The sequence below is a fragment of the Pinus tabuliformis genome, chromosome X (assembly GCF_031772625.1).
Source record: "Pinus tabuliformis cultivar Carrire ecotype Pingquan chromosome X, CPIR1, whole genome shotgun sequence".
NCBI lineage: Eukaryota > Viridiplantae > Streptophyta > Pinopsida > Pinales > Pinaceae > Pinus > Pinus tabuliformis.
In genome coordinates this window covers 1018753863-1018766893 of record NC_142308.1, presented here as the reverse complement: position 1 = coordinate 1018766893, position 13031 = coordinate 1018753863, and positions in this window count along the sequence as shown.

Below are 13031 nucleotides of genomic sequence, written 5' to 3'. Positions count from 1 at the left end.
GATGTAGATCATGGACAGCATGATGTATGGGCAACATGATGAAGATCATGGGCAGTACAGTGATATATGAGAGCATGAGCAGCATGATGATCATGGGCAGCATGATGGTGCTACACAGTGAGGTGCAGCAAATGGACGAGATGCAGCATGATGATAGGTGAAGGAGTCACCTTGAGAATCAGTTGAAGCAGAATGTCTTCAACTGATCTCATCATGATACGAAATGATCTATGCTAGATCTAGATAAGTCAAAGTATTTGACTTCTGTTGTAAATGTACTCTCTCTCTCTCTCCTTCTCTGCTGAACTTTGAAGATAAAAGAAGATTTGATCAAAGGGTTTCCCCACACATTGTGGGGTTTGTCCCTGGCTTGCGCCACATCCTGTGTCCTCTTGTCTTGGCTTGTCTTCTGCGTTTTATATTTATGTTCTATCTGCAGTTTATCATAATGCTGATGTGATTGCTAACTGTGAAAATTTAAATAAATTGCTCTAGCATAGAACATACCTAATCTTAACATGGTATCAGAGCTGAGGTGAAGACAATGCCCAAGCAAGAGTGAAATAGCAATCACCGAAGACAGTTGGGACAAGACAAAAGGATCAATGGGTTCCTCATAATTCACCAAGGGTGAATTCAAAGCAAAGAATGTTATCAGAATGGTGCAGCGGAAGATTTTGATGATCCATCTTAAGATCACTTCATTGGGAAGTTCGGATCTAAGGGTGGAAGGAAAGGCAGATGCCTTGTTGAAATAAGTTCGGCCGTTATGCGAAGGAGTGTCCGAATGGCAGAGACACATCTCTTGATGAAGATAACAATCATTCCTGGGACATCTTCAATGATCAAAAGAATGACTGGTAATGCAGGTCATCAAGGAAATGGTCGACTCTTCCACGAAAGCAAGGAACCCCAAAATCTCTTTTATGTACCTGATCAAACCTGGTGTCCATCTCAGAAATGGAAGTCAAAGGTTATAGGGTGGCACTTATCGATGGAAAGGTACGTGTTTGAAAATAGATCTTTTAAAGATGTTTTTCATGGTTGTATCAAGTTGCAGGAAGTCCACTGGGGACCATGTCCTTTGACTCAGCACCAGAGGTCTGTGAGTCAGATGGTGACTAGGATGCCTGAATTAAAAAAAAGAAAAAAAAAGGGAGCATGAAGGTACATGTCTGAAATGCACCAAAGGAAAATATTATAAGGGGACCATTCCCCCTCATGCAACAGGTCCACAGGCTTGGAACAACCCGAGGAGTTTGAGAATAATGATCAGGGAATCTCATGTATACAGGTGGAAGAAAGCCCTCTATGGCTTGAAGAAAAACACCTCGGGCGTAATATGAGAGGATTGATAGTTGTCTAATGCAGCTGAGATTCACTAGGAGTGAAACCGATCCAAACCATTACTCGAAGGTCGTGGATGATAAACCTCTCGTACCGGCACCTATGTCTGACAGGTGCAGACCCTCTCATTTATAGGAGACAGAGGGAGTTGGATTCTGAATGTGGGAAGATAAGATGCAAGCTTGTGACTGCCTCGAGGATCTTAACTTTTAAAAGTTATATGGTAATGATGTCGGACCAGATTTGGGAAATGCCTCTGAGTTTCATAAACTCATTCGCGTTGATGTTCTTGGAGAACCTCCGTCCGGACATCTGTGTTGCACTTAGCATGGTGAGCTCATATTTGGTTGAGCCTCACTAGATTGGTGCCAAGAATCTTCTAAGATATCTTCAGGGCACAATCTCTCATGAATTGAGATACACTGCCGGAAATATGAAACCACATGATTATTCGAATGATGAGTGGGCAGGAAGAATGGAGGATCACTAGAGCACTTCTCAGTGTTGTTTGGAATCTGCCTTGATATCCTGGATGAGCAGGAAGCAGAAGTCGGTGACTCTGAGCACCACCAAGGCAGAATACATTGCTGATAGTATGCCCTTCTGTGAGGCAGTCTGGTTGCTGAAGCTCTTCAGTGAGCTGTTTGTACACATGATGAATATCACTGTGATTCTCTGTGACAACCAGAGATGGGATTCGATTATTGAGGAATCTCGTATTTGACAATTTCTCCAGCAGATAGACATCAATTACTGCCTTATCTGGGATATGGTAAGTCGATGATCAAGGAGGCTCCATCACACTGAGATGATGTACAGGACAGAGCCCTGAGGAAAGATCAAATTGTGATTTTCCCGAACGACTTGGAGTCGTTGAGAGACCTTTGTAAAAGGGTCCTGCATGCTGCATACATTGAGCTCTAGGACCTTTGGGGGGCTTGCAGTTCTATTGGAGCAACATACGATCACAGGGTGACTCACCCTCCCCTGGTGGTGCGTACTGAAACAAGATGATTCGCTCTCTTGTGGGACAAGATGATTCGCTCTCTTGTGGGACAAGATGATTCACTCTCTTGTGTAGCAGGATGATTAGTTCTCCTGTGAGGCCTAGATTGATGTGTTCTCCATGGCAGCCTGGATTGATGTGTTCTCCATGGCGATTGTAGCAGGATTGATGTTTTCTCCTGTGAGGACAGGATTGATTAAGTTCTCCTGTCGAGGCATCCTACCCATGCAGTCTGGGACTCATGGGAAGTACCTCTCATCTGATCAATGAGCAGGAAAATGAAGTTAGGGACCATAGTAGTACCGATGGACGCATCGTTGTATCTACCGTACTCCCTACGCTAGGATGTCCTCCATTGATCTGGGATCAATGATACTGGTCTGGGACCAGTGGTAGGAGTTGTACATGCTATGACGCTGACTTCGGGTCGGCTGAGACTGGTCTGGGACCAGTGGTACATACTCCGAGACTGACTTCGTGTCAGTGAAATACTGGTCTGGGACCAGTGAGAGTGGTACATACTATGACGCTGACTTCGGGTCAGTTGAGACTGGTCTGGGACTAGTGGTATGCACTCTGAGACTGACTTCAGGTCAGTGGAGAATGATATGACTCATTCTCGATCAATTCTTCTTCTTCATAGTTCAGCAGAGATGAGCAGAGCAGAGCAGGGCCAGCAGAGCAAAGCCAGTAGAGCTGAGCAAAGCAGAGCCAGTAGAGCCAGCAGCGCTGAGCAGAGAAGAGCCGAGCCAGCAGAGCTGAGCAGAGCAGAGCAAAGCCAGCAGAGCTGAGTAGAGCCGGCAGAGTAGTGCAAGGCACTAATGGCAGAGATAGTACAGTCGTACATATGGATCAGCGGATGGAGTTCTCCCTAGTTGAGAGGGAGTGTTAAATTGGCAACTAGGGCCAAACTCCATGTGGGTCAGCTTATTTATGGCAGCTGATATTTTTATTGGATCCCTCTCGTAGAGAGGTGTAGGATTGATCCAAAGATCATCCGATTCCGATAAGTATTTATGGAGATATGAATTTATTTTGTTTATGTAATTATTATCAAGCCGACCAACACTTATGTAGGCTCTAGAAGCCCAACCGACGTGTCTATTCAACCCCTACAAGTTAGTATAAATAAAAGAGGATTTGATGTCATTTGAGACATACATTATTGTGGTGATCTCTTCCTCTCCACGTCTTGGGTTTTTGGAGCAGGAGAGAGACACCATGAAAATGTACATTGGCCTATGATGCCCTAGCCACAGTAAATCTATCAGCGGCATTTAAGGGTGCCCTAGCCATAGCATTTGAGGGTACTCTTGACAGCAATAAATGATAATCTAACGCAGCAAAGGGAGGCACTTATACGCAGTCTAGAAGAGACTTAATTCCACTAAGAAAGGAGGTTCTAAACGCAACCATAAGATGCCCTAAGTCACAGCAAAGGGAGGCTCAATATGCAGTCCATGAAGGCACAGTAATTAGATTCTTATACGCTATTCTATATGCAGCAAGAAGAGGGACTTCGTTGTCCCTATAGACACAGTCCTAGGAGACCCTTTAATGCAGGTAAGAAGATGCCCTAGGTACAGTTCAGTGGGTACCCAATCCGCAGTCATAATGTGCCCTAGCCGCAGGCTTATGAAGAATCATATACGCAATCCTGATTCACGCTAAGGATAAATGCAATTCTGTTCACGCAAAGGATACATGCAGTCCTGTACACTTGTTATATGCAGTCAAATGGATTAGAAGTATCCTTGGGATGGTCTAAGGTACAGTATCCCTGTAGCAGACAGCAGTATAACTTGGCATAGGAATATATTACAATGAGAAGACCAGATCTATTATTCTCAGCATACTTGTAACTTGATGATCTCATAACAGTATACCTCAACGTCCTTCATTCTTGCTTCAACCACACATATTTGTGATCACTGTCTCAGTCCGGATACTCTCGTGGAAAGATACAGCAGTGAATGATCTTGGTGATACAGCTGTGAAGTTGTAACCGCGATGGTTTCAGTATCAAGTAAGTTCTTGTTAAAGGCTGTTGTAGTAATGACAATGATAGTTACATTCTCGGCATATACAGAAGTATTTTTGTGCCCTTACTATCCTCACTGTTTGGGTCTAATGGAGATCATAGTAATGATGTAGTTGCTATCTTAGTCTCAGCATTGATGTGATCATGTTGGAGAGTATTTAAGTGATGACTATGTCCTATACACTCTAAGCATAATCTACAGTGATAGAATGGCATACCTGTAGCAGCCATATGACAATGAATAGCAGTGATAGAATGTCATCTGTTAAGGCAGCAACATGATGATGATGCACATTAGTATGGGCAGCATGAAGTTGAAAGATGATCATGGATATGAAGGGCAGCATGATGATGGATAAGATCATGGACATGGGCAACATGATGTAGATCATGGACATGGGCAACATGATGTAGATCATGGACAGCATGATGTATGGGCAACATGATGAAGATCATGGGCAGTACAGTGATATGTGAGAGCATGAGCAGCATGATGATCATGGGCAGCATGATGGTGCTACACAGTGAGGTGCAGCAAATGGACGAGATGCAGCATGATGATAGGTGAAGGAGTCACATTGAAAATCAGTTGAAGCAGAATGTCTTCAACTGATCTCATCATGATACGAAATGATCTATGCTAGATCTAGATAAGTCAAAGTATTTGACTTCTGTTGTAAATGTACTCTCTCTCTCTCTCCTTCTCTGCTGAACTTTGAAGATAAAAGAAGATTTGATCAAAGGGTTTCCCCACACATTGTGGGGTTTGTCCCTGGCTTGCGCCACATCCTGTGTCCTCTTGTCTTGGCTTGTCTTCTGCGTTTTATATTTATGTTCTATCTGCAGTTTATCATAATGCTGATGTGATTGCTAACTGTGAAAATTTAAATAAATTGCTCTAGCATAGAACATACCTACTCTTAACACTCTGAAGTCAAAATGAAGAATCTTGATTTGATACATTAATTTTTGAAATTACAAGTTTGGCAGAGATCGAAATAAATTTTTCTTTCTCAGGGAAATAATGTTGTGAAGTTATTGGATAGATTTGGAATGATGAAATGCAAATCCATGGCCTCCTCGATGGAAATGAATTTCAATAAATTATTCAGAGATGATGCTAGACCTAACTTGGTTAAGACATTGATGTTCCTTGTGAACACATGTCAGGATATATGCTTTACAGTGAACTAATTAAGTTAATTCATGTCTGGCCCACTTCATACAAATTGGGGTTGTCATCAAGCATATTATGAAATAATATGCATGGGACAATCAATGTTGGTCTAAAATATACTACGAGAGACGTATGATTGCATGGATGCACTAATGTTAACTAGGCTAAAAATGTTATTGACAAGAAGAGCACATCTAGGTGATGCTTTAGCTTTGGATTTGCCATGATATATTGGACGAATGGGAAGTAGAAGTTCATAGCTTTAAGCATAGTCGAGGTTGAGTAGATTGTTGCTAGCATGGATATTTGTGAGGCAGACTAGTTAAGGAAGCTCTTTGGAGAGTTGTTTGAGTAGGTTCTAGATACAACAATGATATATTGTGACAACAAGAGTGGGATATGATTTGTAAAGGATCCTATATATAGTTGGGGCTGAGATATTTTCATGTATTGAGACAATACTATTATATGAGACAAGATTAGGCTTGCAATTGTTGCCTCCGTGAAAGGGAGAAAAGATGAATAAGGTATCATTTTATGACATGTATTTGTTTTAACATAATATTTTATTTAATGTCCTGCATGAACAAGCAAAAAATATGATTGTTTCTCTTGGTAATGTATGAGGCAGTGTGACTGAAATCTTCAGTGAGTTGTTAAAGTCAGTACCAGATATGAGCATGTTGATATGTTTCTGATCTACAGAGAGTAGCATGGATTGATGGATGTGACCCTCCTGGGTAATGGTTCAAGCTAATTGAGGACACTGAGCTAGCTCTTGAGCTTACAGGGTAAGGAATTGAGCCGGAGAGCTCCTCAGGTTGAGGGAACTGGATAATAAGATAGTTGTGATCCTCACCTCACCGTAAATAGTATCCTGCCTATTGTCTAGCAATAGGATAGTTGAGATCCCTACCACATGGTAAGTAGCACCTTTTCATCTTTGAGTCGTGACAAAGTATATGCTAGTTGGCATCCTACCCACAAGTTAGGCTTGTTGGGATTGTACCTCCCCATCTAGCCAATGGGTTGAGAGGTGTCTTGGGGTAAATATTATCCTTACCATTTATGGTAAGTAGTATCCTTCCCAAGTGAGTGGATGCAAGTGTTCTACCACTGAACCTTGAGGGTCAAGTTGGGAATATCAACGAATAATAGGAGATTTGTGATCCTCACCTCTCGGTGGGTAGCATCCTTCCTAATGTTCCAGCAATAGGAGAGTTGTGATCCTCATCTTTCAGTGAGTCGCATCTTGCCTATTGTTTGTTAGTAGAGGGTTGAGCTGAGCTCCCCAATGTGGTTCTAGGTTGAGAAAGGATCCCTAATGTTATTCCACATTGTGCTAAGCTCTCTGACGTTGCTGAGGGTCGAGCTGGGCTCCCTGACTATGAAGTGGGTTGAGTTGGAACTCCCCGATGATGAGCTTCCCAGGTTGTAGCATTGGGCTCCCCACTGGCAGATATTCCCAGGCAGTAGCATTGGGCTCCCCACTAGTAGTGATTTAGGGTGGTAGCAGTGGATCCCCAATGGATAGAGGGTGGTACCTTAGGGTCTCCTCCGATGTCAAATTATTCTTCTTTTAGATTCAAGAGTGTTCAACAGATGAGCAAAGATGAGAATAGATGAGCATAGATGAGAATAGATGAGCAGAGATAAGAAAAGACAAGTATAGATGAGCGAAGATGAGAAGGGATGAACATAGATGAGCACTAATGACATTTGTTGATACTTGTGATGGGACATATGTTGTAGTCAGTAATTTCTCCCTAGTTGAGAGGGAGTGTTAATTTGGCAGCTCAGGGACAAATTCCCTCCTTTGGATAATCTTCCGCATCAATAAATTCCCTTCCTAGCCCTTAGAATAATTTAATTTGGTTAAGAAAAATATATAACTTTAATATGGCAACCCACATGTTCTCAAAACGACAGGTCGACCCTAAAATAGAAATTTGACACCTTAGGATGGCTATAAATACAACTCAAGTGACCCTCATTTGGAGATCATCATCAAGCATTTTCTTCTTATCTCTTATTTGGTTTGGCTCGCACAGGTCTGAAGTTGGTTCATGGATATTGATCTGTAGCTTGCACGTGTGAATTAGGGTTTCTAGTTTGTATCCATATGGTTGTAACATGGTATTTACAAACATTCCCTGCAACCTGAACACTTCATCCAAATGCTTTATCGTTAGATCTGTGCGACGAGACTTAGATTTTCTTCTGACAGGTGACCGTAGATTTGACAATTGATCGCAAATGTCAAAATTTGATTGCACGCTTGTGAACAATGATTTTTTATTAATAGTGTTGTTGGGTTCATCTCTCGCATATTGTTTGGTTGGTTTTGCTGGATAATATTATGAATGAAGAAATAAATTATTGAACTCTATCTCTTTGCTGAACATTTTATGACAATCTAATAAGAAGAATTTGAAAGGTTTTTCCCCCTTGTGGGGTTTTGTCCTTCTTCGACCAATCTTTGTGTCTCTATGTGTGAATGCTTTTCTTCTCTTTTTCCTTTTTGTTCTGTTGCATTGATGACGATATTGTTCTTTCTATATAATTGCATATGTTGTTAATGTAATAATGTAATGAAATTATCAAAGCAAATAACAATATAGCTCTAAGAAAAATTCACATATATTTTTTGCATGAAAAAAAATGATGGTTTTTGCGTCCATTACAGTTTTTGGCAGATGATTTTCACTTTTGGTGGTTTTAAGGGTCATGGTTTTTCAACCCATAGTTTTCTAATTCTAATCAAGGGATAAGGTTTTAATCTAATATGGGTCAATTTATTATGGTTTTTGATGTCACATGATCCTATATATTGTATTGTAAATGATTAAGTTGTATGATGACAAACATTAGAGGTGTAGCTCTATAAATTTTGCTGCTTTTCTTAATTAAAGGTTTCTGGGGTAAATCTATGAGTATTATTTGTGGTTTCCATTGTATACTTTCCAATTTATAAAGAATCTCTGTATATATTTCTTACTATAAATATTTAAATCTTACACTATTAGGTGTACAAATGTAGTGATAAACTCTTGCACATATAATAAATATAAAAATAAGTTCTAAATATCAATATCCCCTTTAACTAGCTAAATAAACGGGCTCATGTAGTTAAACCACTATAGAAGACACCCCATATGACCCCAAACATATATGGTCTCCACTATGAGGTGAAGGGTCGTGATAAAATATATTATTAAATTTATAATAGAATCTTACAAGAACTAGAAAAATAAGAAATACAATGTTGATTGTTAACATGGGTAATGTAAGTTGGTGAAAATCATGGAATCTCTCAAAAAAGACCCATGGTCAAGCCCTAGTTTTCCCTCAGAAGATTTTCTTTTGTTGTAGTACAACTGGAAGAGGGTCTCAAGTACCTGGGGTACGGGCTCAACCCCTGTGGATATAATATTGCAGATTGGACATGGCTAATATCAAAGGTAGAGAAGAGGCTCAATATTTGATACCCTAAATATCTATCTAAGGCAGGGAGGCTAGTACTCGTCAAGGTAGTCTTAGAAGCCACTCCAGTATATTGGATGAATCTAGCATGGATTCCCAGAGGTATATTGTCGCGCCTTCAAAATCTGTGCTATAGATTCTTATGGAAAGGGAACCAACCTAGGAGAATATTTGCTTAGACAAGCTGGGACTCTCTGGCTTTACCTAAGAGCTAGGGAGGATGGGGCATAAAGAGGCTGGGATCCTTCTCACAAGCACTGGCTTCCAAACTAGGGTGGAAACTGCTAAATAATGACAGCCTTTGGACGAAGGTTGCAGTATCTAAATACATCCATCCTGTAAGTGTCCTCGACTGGATCAGACAAGACATCAGGCAGAATAATATTTCTATAATCTGGAAGGCGGTCAACAACTCGAAGGAGCTCATCTGCAGTGGACTAACTTGGAGAATTAGATCCGGGTCTAAGATTCAGATAGGTATAGACCCTTGGGTGGGTTATGGAAATGCTCACACTCTCTCAGATGGCCTACGAGGACACCTGCAGGCTATTGGTATTACACATATCAATCAGATTGCAGATGAGGTTCATTCCACCATCTTACATCAAGCATGGAAATCTGCTACCGCACTAAATATACCTAAATGTTGGGTTCAGGAATGGAACAACTACACAAATGCTTTGTCGGAGGCCCACATTAGGATAACTGATGGAGAGGACGAGCTAATCTGGGTGCATGCTAAACATGGAACATACTCCCCCAAGGAAGGCTACCTGGTACTGATGGAAAGATTCAATCCATTGAATCTGGTTCTATGGTGGAAACACCTATGGAAGCTGAAGGCATCCCCCTGGAAAAAGTTGCTCATGTGGTCTATCCTTCACAACAAAGTCCTGACCGGGGCCAACTTGATGAGAAGATCTTATGCTGGGTTGTTCTAGTGCCATCTCTGTAAAAGCGATAATGAGGATACTGAACACCTTTTTCTACACTGCCCGCTCACTCAAGAGCTCTGGAATGGTTTCCTACACTCTATCTCTTCTGATTTGAAATGGCAGGGTCCTCATCTTTTGGATACTTGGAATGTGTGGTACACCTGAAAATCCTCTAAACTAAAAAACGTTCCACTTCTTATTAGTTGGGCCATCTGGATTGCTAGAAATCAAGCCATTTTTCTACAAAGACCTCCCCACTGGCCTTCCATCACTTCAAGGATACTAGTTGATTACAATTCCCTCCCTAATGAGGAGGAGTCCCTGAACCGAAGATCATTACCCTTGAACCCATCAATCATTCCTACCCTTGGGCTTATTTTGATGGTTTAGCATAGGAGAGGGGCTGCATGGGTGATGCTACACTACACTTATCTGATTCCCATGTCTTCAAAATAAAAATGGGCCTAGGAAGGGGAACAAATAATTTTTCAGAACTAGTTTCGGCAAAAAACATCATACTATTTGCATTATCCAAAAATTGTCATAAATTACAACTTTTTGGAGATTCACAAATAATTTGTAACTGGTTGAATAAATCAGCACACTGCAATTCATACTCTCTACAACATATCTTGGATGAAGCACACCGACTCATAACTCATTTTGATATCTTCTCTTGCCGTCACATTTACAAGTAACGCAACATAGCCATCGACAGCTTATCCAAGGAGGCGGCGCTTAGGGACGACACTAGCTGGTTAATCATGGAGGAAAGGGATGACAGTTGTTATCAGTACTACCATAGGCCATTCATAGAGCTGGAAACATGACAGCTCTACAGAAATGAAACTTTTGCAATTTTGCATTTTTGTTTTTTGAACAATAGTCGACAGTCATATGTAAATATTCACTGCTTACATTTTATCAGTATATACAGTTACAGAGCTCTCTGTGTAGAGAAGTACATATATTTATAGACTCTCTATGTATTTTCCAAAAGCCTTAATTGGCGAACACAGTTTTGACTGGCCAAGAAGGACAGGCTATGCCTGAATATTATATATGCTATGCATTTGCAAAATGCAGTTTCTTTATTAATAAATAAAGTGCGACTTTTTCCATGGGGAAAAAAAGCACCCATGGTCAAACCCTACAAAATACAAGTTTAGGAAATGAAGCTGAGAAAATATAATTTATGCTATACTTATGTAGCATAGGGTCCACATATCCCTAGGAAAATGGAAAAATAATTTTAAAATACCAACGAAAATATTTATTATTATTATTATTATTATTATTATTATTATTTTGGTAAAGTTAGGAAATTTTTATTAAATTTCAAAAAAAAAGATACATGGCTATTTTGCCTTTACTGTTGGTCTGCCACTTGGGAAACCAAATTGGTAATAGAGATTCAAAATTTTAACATTACTTATCTCCAAAACAACTAATATGTAATTCATATTATATTTATATAGCATAGGGTCCATATATCCCTAGGAAAATGATAAAAACATTTAAAATTACCAAAAACCCATTTATTATTATTATTATTATTATGCTAAAATTAATCCATTTGTATTAACTTTCACAAAAAGAGATACATGGTTTTTTTCCTTTACTATTGGTCTGCCACTTGGGAAACCAAACCAATATTAGAGATTCACAATTTTCACATTACTTGTCTCTAAAGAAACTAATGTTTAACTTAAACTAAAAAGATAACTAATCAAAATTCATTTCCACTAATTAACTATCATAGTCAATATAGTGCCATTACAAAAAATATTAACTAGTAAACTAGCTCACTTAATCATTTCATGTCATGGGAGAGTTTGCCTAGATTGGTAGAGGAGAGTCACTAACTTCATGAGAGAGGTTAAAGGTGATGTCTACTTGCTTCTTCCCTAGTAAAAATACTTTTATGTCTAGCCTTTTAATTTTCTCCATCATTTCTACCATGTAAACCAAGATCTCCTACTGAGTGTATGATCGCTCAATAAAAACTCTTATAATAAGAGTTTGATGAGCTAATATAAGTTGAACAACTGCATATAAGAGGTTTGTTGAGACCTAATTGAAGGGATTATTTCTAGGATTCATTGCCTCGTCTCTCTTTGAACATGTAGGTTAGGAATAAATCGATGTTCCTATTGGAATTCCTCTTCCACTTTTGCTACAATGTGTCAAACCACTTCAAGAATAAAATTTGCACAGTGAGCCATGGCTCATATTATTTTTTCCTAAGCCCAAGTTTGTGAGGAGGAAGGAGGAAAGTCATCTTGACCTATAAAGGGGGGAATATACCCTTTATACCACCTATGTGTCCCAAGTATAATCTATGTTTTTCCATCAAAGGCATGGAGAGGAAATTCAAGGTAGAGCTTGACAGCATAGAGTTGACTCCTAGGAAAAAATAGGGTGGTGAATACTCAATCCAGGTAAGAAACGAAATGGAAAAATGACTAAACATCGATATTAGGGTCAAAGGGTTGAAAATTAAGCTTAGAGGTCTAGGGAGAGTGGCAGGTGAGGGAGCTTAGAAGTGTAGGGATTTTGCAGTGGATTAGAAAGAGGGCATGGGAAATGATATATGTAAGAGTATATGACTTGAAAAAAATATCAAACTTGGAGTTTGGAGAGAAAGCTAAGGGACTATGAAATAAAACTTGAAATTCATGATTGAGAAATTCACCATGAAACCATTGAAAACTAGAGTCGCCTTGGGATCATAGCATTGAATCTCTCCACATCAAGGGCTAGCACCAACAAATTTGAATCCAAAAAGTTCCACTAATAATCACTTCCATAATAGACCTTTCTAGCTATTCACCCAAATCACAATGACCACCTAGACCAAATAACCCAAAAAATCCAAATACAAAGCCAAAAAAAGTAGTAAGAATAGAACACAAAAGACTAAGTTTGTCAAAGGTAGTTTTCCATGTTGAAACTTTCACTAGGCAAGAGACCAATTAAAACGAACATTTGTCATCCTCGACTTATTTTGCCATTTCTTGCAATAATTATGTCATTTTCTCA